The sequence below is a fragment of the Bufo gargarizans genome, chromosome 9 (assembly GCF_014858855.1).
Source record: "Bufo gargarizans isolate SCDJY-AF-19 chromosome 9, ASM1485885v1, whole genome shotgun sequence".
NCBI classification, from domain to species: domain Eukaryota; kingdom Metazoa; phylum Chordata; class Amphibia; order Anura; family Bufonidae; genus Bufo; species Bufo gargarizans.
In genome coordinates, this window is record NC_058088.1 from 5,592,369 (window position 1) to 5,608,286 (window position 15,918).

General features: G+C 43.8%; 1 protein-coding gene across 1 annotated transcript in view; it reads left to right on the forward strand.

The window, feature by feature from the left end:
- The window catches only part of LOC122946796 (leucine-rich repeat and fibronectin type III domain-containing protein 1-like protein), a 78,319-nt gene that overhangs the window by 20,888 nt on the left and 41,513 nt on the right, over positions 1-15,918 (forward strand).

Genomic DNA, 15,918 nt, shown 5'->3' on the forward strand with positions numbered 1-15,918 from the left:
GCATACAAATTACAGCAGCCTGTGTTCACACATAAAAGTCAAGAACGTTTTAGAAAGAGGTTCTTATCCTTGTACCGAAAGGCCTCGTGGGTGGCCCAATTTTCCCAAAGACTCTTTTAAAGTTCAACTTGGAGGCTGATTATGATTGAAGAACCATCAAAGAAATTGTTTAGAAGCTCAGACAAGATCAAACTCACTGGACCTTCTAGTCCGCGACTCCCTACCGTAGTAATCTCCAAACTATGCCTCTTTAACTGTTGCAGAGCTGCAACTTCTATGTACCACAGCCTGTGATTTACAGGACATGCGGGGTATGGTAGTTTAATGACAAATCACCAGCTCCTGGCTGACTGGGCTTCTCTTTCCCTGTATGTAAGCTGCGGCCTGCATGCCACCTCTCCTCCTCTGCACACACACACACTCTCTTTTGCTCTTAAAGGACCAGCGTGCGAGCACCATGCCTGCCGCTCCCTCTCCACTTTGATTGACATGGCCAGGTATGATGACATTTTCACTGTCTGGTCCTGTCAATCAAAATAGAGAAGGCACAGCAGTTGCAGAGAGAGCAGAGCCTCTAGGTATAATGACAACACGCCCGTTGCTCTTAGAGGCTCATTTGCATATATTAAAACCTCATTTTTCTAAGCAATGTAGGCACATATGAACATGGGACCAACACAGATGCCTTCAGTTGCCAAACACACATGTATCAGGTCAGCCAGTGTCATAGGTAAAAATCTGCTGACAGATGCCCTTTAAGGCACCTTCTCGATTATGAAGTTGCCTGAGCAATAGATTACTAAATTCCAGGAAAAGTGTGCTCTATCTTGTTGTCTGCCCATGTACCCACCTTCTGCCTCTTTCTTGTACCACTGTCTGAACTGACCTGTGCCTGACCTCTGTATTGACCCTATGCTGCCTGCCTTGACCTCAGGCCAATTCCCGTATTGCACACACTCCGCCACCCCTATTCTCAGCGTACCAATGACTACAATTTTGCCTGATCCCTTGGTGACCTGCATCCGGTGTCTCTGACCCCTGTCAGTCAGCTGTCAATCACACAGAGACTACTCCAGGAGGCAGTGGCATGGTGGTTCCCCTGCAACGAAGTCTAGATCCCTGTATAGGGGTTAAAGGGTGAATACCAGGGGCATGCCAGAATAATGCCTTTAGGATTAGTTCAAAGCCAAATTTGTTGGTCGACACAATGGTTACACATCCACTGCCCGTAATATATATCCAATGAATATCACCATACGTGAAGACCACCTTCAAATATGGCATACGATTGACTTAAGTAGCTGACCTAAAAGCTCCACCAGTGTAATCCAGAGTCCAGCAGTAGATCCCTGTCTTAATCGGTGGAGAAGGTTGTCCAGCTCAGTGTGTCACAGTACAGGCTCCTGTTATATATGTACTGGTGTCACATGTCGCAAAAAGTCGGTCATACCCATAAGCTGAAAGTTGACCAAAATGGTTGATTTCAACCTTTTTGGCTAATATGGATGCAAACTATGCCTGTCAAAAAGGTTGATAACAGCTATATTGGAATTTTGGGCAATCATCAACTGAAAAAACGGCCCGAATTTACTAAAGCTGTCTAATATAAAACCAGGATGTCACAAGATGCGCAAAATTTATCACAGTGGCACATGCTGCGTGGCAGACACTTTTTAAAGGGGTTGGTCATTTGCTCCCAGCCTCAGCTGCCTCACTTGGGTCCCCCTCTGTAAACATGACATTGCTTCAGCCAATCACTGACCACAGCCTCTACCTCTAGCAATTGGCTGCAGCGGTGTGAAATTGGATGTTGACAGCGGCGGACCCGAACAAAGCAGTAGAGGCTGGTGAGCAGGTAAATATGCTTCCTTTTTCAGGTCTGCCCAGGAGGTGGTGGATTTGCCAAAATAGCCCCAAGGTGGCCCACTCCTTCAAGTCAACTCTTAGTTGACTTAGGGTACTTTCACACTAGCGTTTTTCTTTTCCGGCATAGAGTTCCGTCCTAGGGGCTCTATACCGGAAAATAACTGATCAGTTTATCCCCATGCATTCTGAATGGAGAGCAACCCGTTCAGGATGCATCAGGATTAGAGATGAGCGAACTTCTGTTTTAAGTTCGGCGTCTAAAGTTCGGGTTTGGATTAGCGGAGAATCCCGATCTGGATCCGGATATGGATTCCGACTTCCGTTGTGGTCCGTGGTAGCGGAATCAATAATGGCCGATTATTGATTCCGCTACCACGGTCCACAACGGAAGTCGGAATCCATATCCGACCCCAGATCGGGATTCTCCGCTAACCGGAAGCCGAACTTTAGACGCCGAACTTAAAACAGAAGTTCGCTCATCACTAATCAGGATGTCTTCAGTTCAGTCTTTTTGACTGTTCAGGACGGAGATAATACCGCAGCATGCAAAAAAAAAAATGACAACTGGCATTTTTCCCCCCATAGGAATGTATTAGTGCCGGATCAAAATACCGCAATGCCGGATCTGTCCTTCCGGTCTGCGCATGCGCAGACTAAAAAAAAATTTGAAAAAATTAATGCCAGATCCGTTTTTCCGGATGACACCGGAAAGACGGATCAGACATTTCAATGCATTTGTAAGACGGATCAGGATCCTGTTCCGTCTTACAAATGCCATCAGTTGGCATACGTCTTGACTGATCCGGCAGGCAGTTCCGGCGATGGAACTTCTTGCTGGATCACTCTGCCGCAAGTGTGAAAGTAGCCTTAATAAAAAAACATTATTTTGTGTCATAAGTGTGGTGCAAATCATTGTTGGCCTAAGTCCACTTTCAAGAAATAAAATGGGCGAGTGTGGTGTACACAGTCATTCTTTAGATGTGTTCACACCAAAACAATGCCAGAAAACTCCAGGTAATGGAAATTGGATGAAGACCGGATCATGTCTATTGGTACAAACAATTTTCTTAGTTGCTTAAAATGATCATCAATCTAACCCAGCTGTCTCCAACCGGAAACCACTCAGGCCGCCAGGAGATCCTAGATGTTGTAGTTTTGCAGCAGCTGGAAGAAGACCAGGTTGGAAACCACTGCTACTAGATAACCTAATATTTCTAGTTGGATTGTGCCTAAAATTGCACCCTCGCTAGTCCACCCCCAATAACCATAGTGTGAATGGAATTGTAATAGAACAGCTAATGTATTCAACAAGAAGTCTAATTATGTCAGATTAGGTCACAGAGCACAGTGCCACCTTCTTGCAATTATCTCCTAACACCATTCCCGAGTGTTTTTCCCACAATCCTCCACTCAATGCTGTTGTGTTATCGTCTACAACCTTGAAGGACTAAACCAGGGAACATCTATCTCATATTGAAAAAGGATTTACAAGGGTTTTGTAGAACATCTATGGGAATTTCACTTAACATCGTTTTGCATCCAAGACCCCCAAATCATGAAGGACAAGGATAACCTGGTGATGTATTTAAGGGTACTTTCACACTAGCGTTATTCTTTTCCGGTATTGAAATCCGGTAAAGGGTCTCAATATCGGGAAAAAAAACGCATCAGTTTTGTCCTAATGCATTCTGAATGGAAAGCAATCCGTTCAGTATGCATCAGGAGGTCTTCCGATCCGTCCTTTGTTCGGTATTTGACTGGACAAAATACCGCAGCTTACTACTGTATTTTTTTCTGGACAAAATCCTGGAACAATACCGCACTTGCCGGGCATTCATTTCCATAGAGATGTATTAATGCCAGATCCGGTACCAAGTGTTCCGGAAATTGCTGCATCGTCGGATCTGGTTCTCCGGTCTGCGCATGCGCTGGGATATAGGAGGAGCGGGTTTCGCTTTTGATCTTTGAAAAAAAATTAAATACCGGATCCGTTATTCCGGATGAGACGGATCTGGTATTTCACCGGATCTGTCTAACAGATCCGGAAAAAAAGGTTATCAGTTTGCATCCTGTTTGCATCCGGCAACGGAACTGCCTTACTGATTCAAACAACGCTAGTGTGAAAGTACCTTAAAACAGTTGGGTAAAGCCTGGATATTCTTAAATTTTTATTTACAATACCTCTCTGACCCTGTATGCATGATGAGCCTCGTGGTTTCAGAGTAGTCGCTTAGCCATACGTCCCACATTCCTTTTGTGGAGTAGTTTGGCAGCCATTACCAAGACCCATCCGTACCCCATGGCACTCCTTCATTGATGCACTAGATCTGGGTCATATCATTGAAGGCTTCATTCCCACCATTTTGGAGGTCTCCTCAGATAAGCCTACTGTAATTGGATGGAGAAAGTGTAGCATGCCACAGACTATTATGTTATTGGATCTCGGTGTCATGCACCACCCCTCAGGCCCTGCACCATATATAATGTAGTATATCAATTTTGCCTGGAGGTTGTCTTTAAAATGGTTTCCTTAGGCCGAGTTCACACGAACGTGTGTGACCCGTGACCGTGCTGCGGCCCGCAATGCACAATCGCCGGCCGTAGGTCAGCCGCATCGGATCGCGGACCCATTCACTTTAATGGGTCCGCGATCCGCCCATTCCGCAAAAAGATAGGACATGTTCTATCTTTTTGCGGAACGGAAGTACGGGACTCAACCCCACGGAAGCACTCCGTAGTGCTTCTGAGGGGTCCCGTTCCGTGCGGCCGTTCCACAATTCCGGTTTTGCGGACACATTGAAGTGAATGGGTCCGCATCCGTGATGCGGAATGCACACGGAACTGTGGCCGTGTATTGCGGCCCGCAATTTGCAGGCCGCAATACGGCCTCGGATCACACACGTTCGTGTGAACTCGGCCTTAGGCCTCATGCACACGACCGTTGTTGTGTTCCGTGTCCGTTGTTCCGTTTTCCGTGATTTTCTGCGGACCTATTGACTTTCAATGTTTCCGTTGAAAACTCGGATAATGCACCGTTTGTCATCTGCGTCCGTGATCCGTGTTTCCAGTCCGTCATTTTACACATCAAATTAAGGACACTCGTGAGGGAAACAGGGTGGGGAAAATGAAGACAGAGGATCACATGATGTTGATTGAGACCCAGGTGAACGGGCTTGCCCATAATGCCGTGCAGTCAGCCTCACAGCTAATCGTAGGGCCTTTATTGACTTGTCCTTTAGGCACTATGTAAGGACCCAATGCAATCTGAGTAAAGCCACTGATGTGATAGGATGCGTCTGTCAAAGACACAGCAATTAGACATGCAAGTGCGCCTAAGGCTACTTTCACACTGGCAGTTTCTGGGTCCGTTCAGGGCTCTCACAAGCGGTCCAAAACGGATCAGTTTGCATTCTGAATGGACACCAAAATATATTTTATTGAGAATTCACAACAATCTAGAGTGAGGCAAAAAAAGCTTGTTGCCCACACCCCACCAAAAAATTGTCAATAATCACCATTAGAGTAACAAAAAAGCACAATAATTACACATAGACGATTGTAAAATAGTACTTAAATTAGCAGCAGATAGATCAATACAGGAGAAGATAAATAGGAGGGAGCCACAGAGCCGGAGCGCCAAAGGTGGTAAAGATGGAAATGCGGTAGATAAGCCTGACACAGAAATCACTAGAACGACACTAGAGAAAATCAAAAGGTAAATCCCAATATCAAAAAGTAATCACACCGAATATATAGCGATAAAGGTCATAGCGATATAAATAGCAATCCATATGAACCATCAAGCAGCGCACCAACTCTGTGGCCACCTCCTCCCAACGCCGTTTCGCCACACTGGGGTTCTTCCGGGGATATCGCTATGACCTTTATCGCTATATATTCGGTGTGATTACTTTTTGATATTGGGATTTACCTTTTGATTTTCTCTAGTGCCGTTCTAGTGATTTCTGTGTCAGGCTTATCTACCGTATTTCCATCTTTACCACCTTTGGCGCTCCGGCTCTGTGGCTCCCTCCTATTTATCTTCTCCTGTATTAATCTATCCGCTGCTAATTTTAGTACTATTTTACGATCGTCTATGTGTAATTATTGTGTTTTCAATAAAGGACTCTTTTGTTACTCTAATGGTGACTATTGAAAATTTTTCGGTGGGGTGCGTTTTGAATAGATAAGGATCCGCTCAGAATGCATCAGTTCAGTCTCTATTCCTCTTTGGAGACAGACACCAAAGCGCCGCTTGCAGCGTTTTGCTGTCCGCCTGATGAAACTGAGCCAAACGGATCCGTCCTGACACACAGTGTAAGTTAACGGGAAGGATCAATTTTCACTGACACAATCTGGCACAATAGAAACGGATCCGCCCCCCCATTGACTTTCAATGGTGTTCAAGACGGATCCGCCTTGGCTATGTTAAAGTTAATATAAACGGATCCAATCTGAACGGATGCAGAAGAATGTATTATCTGAACAGATCCGTTCATGACGGATCCGCACAAAACCCGAGTGTGAAAGTAGCCTTACAGGGACAGTGTAAGGATTGGGGTGATATATTTAGTTAGGTAGAAGATTGAATTACCCTACTTGATAAAAAGGTTTTAGCACTAGGAATAGAAAATGGTAAGTTAGTTTATTGTGTGTGTTACAGGGCTTGAGCTGCTCACAGGTTTTCATTAAGAATATCTCTGTACTTTGCTCCATTCCACTTCCCTCGACCCTGACCAGTTTCCCTGTCCCAGCCGCTGTAAAACACCCCCCAACATGATGCTACCACCACCACCATACTTCACTTTAGGGAAGGTATTGGGCAGGTGATGAGCTGCATCAGGTTTCTTCCAGATATGACGCTTAGAATCAAGGCCAAAGTTCAATCTTAGTTTCATCAGACCAGAGAATCTTGTTTCTCACAGTCTGAGAGTCCTTTAGGGGCATTTTTTGCTTACTTTGGGTGGTCTTTTATGTGTCTCTTACTGAGCAGAGGCTTCTCTCTGGCCACCCTGCGATACAGCCCAGATTGGTGGAGGCTGCAGTGATGGTCGACCTTATGGAAGTTTCTCCCATCTGCACACAGGATCCTTGGAGCTCACCCAGAGAGACCATTGGGTTCTTGGTCACCTCTCCTACCAAGTTTACTAGGTAACCAGCTTTGGGAAGAGTCCTGTTTGTTCCAAACTTCTTCCATTTAAGAATTTCTGCTTTAAGTGCAGCAGAAATGTTTTTTGTCTCCTTCTCCGGATCTGTGCCTTCACACAATCCTGCCTCTGCTGTCTATAAGCAGTTCTTTCCTCCTTATGGCTTGTTTTTTGCTCTGATATGCATTTTTAGCCGTGAAACCTCATAACGACAGGACTGTGTCTTTCCAAATCATGTCTAATCAACTGAATTTACCCCAGGTGAACTCCAGTCAAGGTGTAGAAACATCTCAAGTTTGCTGGGAAGAATAGCCCCAGCACTAAGTGTCAAGTGTCATAGCAAAGGGTCTAAAAATACTAAGGCCCATGTGAAATTTTAATGCAAAAATGTCTAAAATACTGCTTTCACTTTCTCATTATATGGGGTATTGAGCGCAGATTGATCTGGGAAATTATTTTTATTTTTTATTCTAGCCACAACATAAAATGTGAATACATTATATATATATACAGTACAGACCAAAAGTTTGGACACACCTTCTCATTCAAAGAGTTTTCTTTATTTCATGACTATGAAAATTGTAGATTCACACTGAAGGCATCAAAACTATGAATTAACACATGTGGAGTTATATACATAACAAAAAAGTGTGAAACAACTAAAAATATGTCATATTCTAGGTTCTTCAAAGTAGCCACCTTTTGCTTTGATTACTTTGCACACTCTTGGAATTCTCTTGATGAGCATTGAAGAGGTAGTCACCTGAAATGGTCTTCCAACAGTCTTGAAGGAGTTCCCAGAGATGCTTAGCACTTGTTGGCCCTTTTGCCTTCACTCTGCGGTCCAGCTCACCCCAAACCATCTCGATTGGGTTCTGGGTTGGTGACTGTGGAGGCCAGGTCATCTGGCACAGCACCCCATCACTCTCCTTCATGGTCAAATAGCCCTTACACAGCCTGGAGGTGTGTTTGGGGTCATTGTCCTGTTGAAAAATAAATAATGCTCCAACTAAACGCAAACCGGATGGAATAGCATGCCGCTGCAAAATGCTGTGGTAGCCATGCTGGTTCAGTATGCCTTCAATTTTGAATAAATACCCTACAGTGTCACTAGCAAAGCACCCCCACACCATCACACCTCCTCCTCCATGCTTCACGGTGGTAACCAAGCATGTAGAGTCCATCCGTTCACCTTTTCTGCGTCGCACAAAGACACGGTGGTTGGAACCAAAGATCTCAAATTTGGACTCATCAGACCAAAGCACAGATTTCCACTGGTCTAATGTCCATTCCTTGTGTTCTTTAGCCCAAACAAGTCTCTTCTGCTTGTTGTCCTGTCCTTAGCAGTGGTTTCCTAGCAGATATTCTACCATGGAGGCCTGATTCACACAGTCTCCTCTTAACAGTTGTTCTAGAGATGTGTCTGCTGCTAGAACTCTGTGTGGCATTGACCTGGTCTCTAATCTGAGCTGCTGTTAACCTGCGATTTCTGAGGCTGGATGACTCGGATGAACTTATCCTCCGCAGCAGAGGTGACTCTTAGTCTTCCTTTCCTGGGGCGGTCCGCATGTGAGCCAGTTTCTTTGTAGCGCTTGTTGGTTTTTGTGACTGCACTTGGGGACACTTTCAAAGTTTTCCCAATTTTTCGGACTGACTGACCTTCATTTCTTAAAGTAATGATGGCCACTCGTTTTTCTTTACTTAGCTGCTTTTTTCTTGCCATAATACAAATTCTAACAGTCTATTCAGTAGGGCTATCAGCTGTGTATCCACCTGACTTCTCCACAACGCAACTGATGGTCCCAACCCCATTTATAAGGCAAGAAATCCCACTTATTAAACCTGACAGGGCACACCTGTGAAGTGAAAACCATTTCAGGTGACTACCTCTTGAAGCTCATCAAGAGAATGCCAAGAGTGTGCAAAGCAGTAATCAAAGCAAAAGGTGGCTACTTTGAAGAACCTAGAATATGACATATTTTCAGTTGTTTCACACTTTTTTGTTATGTATATAATTCCACATGTGTTAATTCATAGTTTTGATGCCTTCAGTGTGAATCTACAATTTTCATAGTCATGAAAATAAAGAAAACTCTTTGAATGAGAAGGTGTGTCCAAACGTTTGGCCTGTACTGTATATATATATATATATATATATATACACACTCACCTATTTAATTCTGACATTTTAAAAGGAATCTATCACCAGCAACCTCCCTATCCTCCCTATGCAGCATAGATACATAGATGTGGCTCACCTGCTTAAAACACAATTTTTCTTTTGATGATCCGAGGCTCTGTTCCTGAGTTATGATATTTTTTCTTAATATGCAAATTAGGCCTTTAGTGCAACGAAGGCATCACCATTGCTCTTGTTGCACCCAATCTCCACACATTTCTGTGGGCAGCCCTTCCATTGCTGCTTTGATTAAAAAGACCAGGCACTGGCAATGCAGCAACTGAGGGGCTGACCACAGAAAGGAGTGGAACTGGGGGCCAACAAGAACAATGGTGATGCTCTCAAGAAAAAGTGCCAGAACTCGGGAACAGAGCCCCTGATCAACAAAAAAAACAACACTTTAATCAAGTGAACCACAGCTATATGTCTATGCAAACAGTTGAATAGGAAGGTCACTGGTGACGGATTCACTTTAAGCATTATAGCCGCACTGGACAGTGTGCAATTTTTCCTTTTTTCCCCCCTAAAAACCTAGCCACTAATACTACCACTGTATAGAGGTAGCCTTGTCCTTGTCTGCCAGGTTCCATTCTATACGGCTGCTACTGCAGCTACTATTGCCACTGCTACTACCCTTACACAGCTACACATCTCCTGCCTTGCCTGCCAGATTTCATTATATACTGCTGCTGTGGCAGCCATTACTAACTGCCACTACTACTACCCCTACACAGCTGCACATCTCCTGCCTTGTCTGCCAGGTTCCATTCTATACTGCTGCTGTTGTGGCTACTACCACTGCTACTACTACTACCTCTGCTGCACATCTCCTGCCTTGTCAATCAGTTTCAATACTGTACTGCTGCTGCTTCCGAAAAATGGATAATTTTTAGACTGCTTGTTCAGAACAAGGCACTGCTTTTTCTGATACTACAATGTATGTATAACACTGACAGGCTCTCACAATAATAATGCTATGATTGTGTTAAAGAGCCTAAAAGAGAGAGAGAGAATTATAAAAAAAAGAGTGTCATATAGCAATTTTCAGGCAAATTTTAGCACCTTCTATTCGGGTTAAATTTATTCATACGCAAATTGAATTTGTTTTAATTTGTTAGAAATGGATTGAAATGATATGACTTTATCAGACGTTTTGTGCCATTTCACACCTGGAAAACCCATGTCCTCTTCTTATTAAAGTCTTACCACTCCTATCAATACTATAGCTACAGATGGAGGAGCCTACTATGACCAGACACAAGACACAGACACATCCTCCATTGCAACACAATGTGCCTATGCCTGTATCACATCTGATTTGGCAGGTAACCGATGTGCAGCGCTGAGGGGAGGAAAGGGGAGAACCCTACCACTAGGGAGAGGAAATGGTGACCCCTAGCTCACCTAGCCAATAATCGCAACAAAAATTTGGGAGTAGAATATTTGCGATCAACACTAGCCCTGACGTCCCTAGACAGGCTGCTAACCCGTACAGCGATCATGTGCCTCATCCCTGGCTTACCCTGAAATAAGCCCTAGGCAGTGAGTAGGGCAGTGGAAGCACTAGTCCTCACCACTGACACCTAGGGTAACAACAGGAAAAGGACAAACAGCACAAACAATCCCTGAAGGGAGACAACAAAGAGGAGAGAACCAGAGATACAACAGCTCCACAGCAACAGTTGTCCACCAGGGGTCAGAATAGAAGATCTGGAAGGAAGGTCTATATCTGGCAACAAGGGAAGCAGAAAGGGGAAAATATATAGTAGCTGGGAGCGGCTGACAGAGAACAGCTGAAAGGAAAAGATACAGATTCCTAAATGGGACAAAAAGAATCGCAAACCTAAGCAGTAAAACCTGGACCGGAATCTGCAGCGGCCCACTGCCCGCATCTGGGGGATCCCTTTCCCCTTAGGAGGTTTCTACGAAATATGTCTCTCTTATAGAGCAAGTAAACGTGACGCCAGTTGCAGTTAAGCAACAAAGACATAGAGTCCGCTTTAGTAGATGGTGTTGGTGATACCCAGGTGTAGGATTGCCAGAGTGGTGTAGAGTGGCCTACAATGTCTCTGTAGATGTTGTATGCACGTGTCATGGTGCTCCTACATGGATATCCTTGGATCCCAGATGTGGTGTAGTCTGAAAGCAAGTGCAAAAGGGGGTGAATAACTTGGGTGATAAAGGAGTAGAATAAACGGAGTCCAGACTTGTAGTAATGTTGAACACAGCTTTACTTGGCATAAACGGTAATCCAAATGGTTTCCAGACTTTATCTTGGTCATCAGCAGGTATTGGCTGAGCTCTGGCAGGAAAACACTTCTGCAACAATCTCAGCTCTGCTATATTTGTAGCTCTCTCAGCTCTGCTATGTTAGCTGGATTAAAATAGGAACTTTTCCTCTTCTGCTGGTACTTAGCTTAGCTGTCTGTAGTGTGCCTCTCACTTCAATCTTAGAAATCTTTCTTCCTGGCATCAAGCTCTCTTAGCTTAGGGGTTGAGGCAATCAATCAACCATGTAGAACTTCACAGGCAGGGCCTGTTGGTCTAGCAGAGCAGACAGTGCTCTGCTAGCCAACACACAACCTTTCCTCAGGAGGGGGTAGGCTAGACTGACTTCTAACTAAATAATTAACCCCTCCCTCTCTAGAGAGGGCTGGAAGGGAACTAGAAGATTCCACGTCAGAGAAACTAACACACTGCCAATGTTGCTGCTACCTGCTGGTGAACCAGGCACATTACATGTAAAACAGTAGTTTATAAGGAAATATAAATATACACTTTGCAGGAAATGACAGTAAATATATACAAGATGACACTTGCTAACCAAACAAGATAGTGGGGGTACAAAAGGAGGTGGTAATGCCACTCTGGGGTGTTATAAATCCATTCCCACCGCTAGGTCATAGAGCGAACTCTTGAGCAACCGAGGGTGTAGCCACCCGCTGCGACCTTCTGACCCCAGGCACAACAGGGTCAGCGATAGGTTGTGACACCCTCGTGACAGCTGGTCATGGGTGTTGGAAATCTAGAACAGACAATGTTACAATGGTTGTAAAGAGTCCAGCGTCTCAGAATCAATATATCAGGGCTTTATTCAAGAAAACCCACACATAATAAGTGGTTGCAAAAAGATACAAACAATGCCTACACGTTTTGTACAACTTCTGTCCTCCTCCTTAGTCATGACAGGAAGTTGTCTGAAACGCTTAGCCATTGTTTGGATCTTTTGCAACCACTTATTATGTATGGATTTTCTTGAATAAATCCCCTATTTATGGATTCTGAGATGCTGGACTATTTTCTTCTTTGGTTTTTCAGGTTTACAAGTGTGGTCCGTGCAGAACAGATGCTGGAAGCACAAGTAAGGCTACTTTCACACCTAGCATTTTCAATTCCACTATTAAGATCCGTCATAGGATCCCAATAGCTACATAGCAGAAGAAAACGCTTTAGTTTTGTCCACATTCATTGTCAATGGGGACATAACTGAACTGAACAAAACAGAATGCACTAAAATGCATTCCGTTCTGTTTGGTTGCTCTCCCATCGCGGACAGAATAAGCAGCATTTTTCTGTCCGTGATGTGGTGTGGAGCAAGACGGGTCCGTCCTGGTACACAATGTAAGTGAATGGGGACAGATCTGTTTTCTCTGACACAATAGAAAACGGATCCGTCCCCCATTGACTTTTAATGGTGTTCATGACGGATCCGTCACGGCTATAGAAGACATAATACAACCGGACCCGTTCATGACGGATGCATGCGGTTGTATTATTGTAACGGAAGCGTTTTTGCAGATCCATGACGGATCCGTAAAAAACGCTAGTGTGAAAGTAGCCTAACGATCTGTTTTCTCTGACCACATATAGAAAACGGAATCCCGGTCCCCATTGACTTTTAATGGTGCTTCATGACGGATCCGTCACCGGCTATAGACGACATAATTACAACCGGACCCTGTTCATGACGGATGCATGCGGTTGTATTATTGTAACGGAAGCGTTTTTGCAGATCCATGACGGATCCGTAAAAAACGCTAGTGTGAAAGTAGCCTAAGGGTGATCTGGATGAATTTTTTTTTATATACATTGTGGGATGTAGAGTGAAGTGCCTGGTGATGTGCTCCTCCATCTGTGGCCATATTATGGACTGGAGCACGGTGTGGTCAGAAGATATGTGGTGGTCAGAATGTCTTCTTGAAGCCATATTAATAAGTTTACTAAAATCGTGTTTTCAGTGCATTTCTTAAGAAAGCTAGATGACAACACTGATGACAGCTGAGACACCTGCGTTCCCAGATACAGATATATCTAAGAAATGGTTGAAAATGACAAAAAAAAAACCTGATATTCAGATTTTATGGGAATAGGACCTGTCAGGCTGTCACCACTCCTGACATGTCTGTCACAGTAAATATTGGTATTCTTCATGAAATAGCAATGCCGACAAATCTTTTCTTACAAGTTTGTGGCATCTCTCTATAATTCCTCCACTAAATGTAACGGTAAATTGACAGTTGGGTGTTACCAGTTGGGGGGGGTCCCTATAAAGTCCTACAGTCTGTCCAATGAGTGCTAGCAAGGCCAGGGATTTGTAGGGATACGACACACCCCTTTGACAAGTGGAAAGGTAATTATTTAGGAGGAATAACAGAGGAATAGCATCAGAATTAGGAGAATGTATTTACTATAACTGATATGTAAGGAGTGGTAACTGGTACTCTTTAAAGCAGGGATGCTTGACCTGCGGCCCTCCAACTGTTGCAAAACTACAACTCCCAGCATGCCAGGACAGTCTACAGCTATCAGCCTACAGCAGGGCATGGTGGGAGTTGTAGTTGTACAACATCTGCAGGGCCGCAGGTTGAGCATGCCTGCTTTTAAGGAAACGTGTCATCAAAAATGTTATAACACCAGGTAGCAGCAAATATCCTTTTTTGTAATCTTTTTTTTTTCTGATTGCAGATTTTTTTAATTCTATTTCCTGAACATGATTATGGGGGCGGCCATCTTGCCTGAGCTGTGATTTTAACAGGACTTAGAAAGCATTAAGAAAAGTTCTTTCAGCAGCTACGTGGGCCATAGACACCATGGTCAGGAGGGGACCTCATTGACTTCTATGGAGAGTTTTCTAGGCCTGCTCAGTGCCCTGTGCAGACGTCATTGTACAGGGAAGAATAGATAAGCTCTGACTATCACCTATTGTGAATGGTGGATCCTGTCTTGTCTCTACACAGAGGAGATATCATTACAGGCAGGATTAGAATTGCAGATAAGCAGATAACTCTAGTAAAGTGATCTGTACAGACCAAGAAGTGGCGCCTATTATTAGGCTTAGTGGCCAGTGCGAAAACTGCAGGATTTGATGGTTTGTGTTTAAATATAAATATTAACATGGAAAATTAATAACATTGTTTAAAAATATGCTGTTCATAAAAACATGATTTAAACAATAGGTCATTTTCTGATGACACATTTCCTTAAAGAGTTTATGGAACGCCCATAGACTTTAAACTTCCGGGCAAACCATGGCTAAAGCCTCATGCAGACGTCCGTGAAACACGGTCCGTGAGATACCGGACTGGCATTGCAGGAACGCACGGTTGCTATGACCAGTATAGTATCTCACGGACCAGTCCAGTATCTCACGGACCGTGTTCCACGGACGGCTGCATGAGGCTTAAGTCAGCAACGATATTCCTTGCAGCAATTAGCAGATGCACGCTAATCTTGCAGCTGCAGGAGCAGGGAGCCTGTTATTAGTGACTGCCGGGCTCTACAAGAGTTTTTTTGTTTTTTTTTTAACCTTCCCAGCCTTCTCCATGACACTCAATGAGTGTGGTGGATACAGATCAGGAAGCAGCAATGCTGCGGCTAACTGCTCCGATCCAGGTGATTATGTGATTGCTGCGGGCCAGGTAACTGCACAAGCTGCTGGGTCTTTGCAGAGCCAGATCAGCTCTGCTGTGAGGGGGAGCAGCCTTGTACAATATGTAGGGGGTCATTTATTAAGTCCGACGTTTTAGACGGTGGATCCGCCGAAGTTATGAAGAGGCACCAGCCTCTACATAACTTTGGCGTATCCGGCGCCAGTCTAAATGTAAAGTGGGCTTAGATTTAGACCATTTTCTACGCCTAAAACAGGGCTCACTTTTTAGACCTGGTGTAAGCAGGGAAAAGTCGCAGATTGCGGCACAAATAACCTTTGCACCCCAATCTGAGGCAGAAATATGCCTAATATAGGCTTATTTCTAGACAGTAATTGACCCCACTAATGTCTAAATTACGCCCGATGGTCTTGACAGAAATGTAAAATAAACGAAAAAATAAAGACAAAATAAAAAAAATAATAAATAAAATAATAAATTTTAAAAAACACCACCACACAGCTTCTAGCCCTGCGCCCGGTGACCATAAACTACACATCACATATATCTAAATGACTATTATGGAAAGGGTACATCATCTAAAAATATATTTTAGTTGCACTTTGTGGTACCAAAAAAAAATGAAAAAGGTGTGAAAAACCCCCCTTTCTAGGGTACAGAAAAATAAAAAAATAAATAAAAATTACATAAAATAAAGCCCTATGTGTCACCTAAAAAAAGGGGAAAAAATGATACATAAGCAAACAGGAAAAAAAATGTTCTGGCTTTCCAAGATGCAGATACTGGAAAAAATGGAAATATGTCCGGTCAAGTGCCTTTACATTGTTTGATCTCGTAA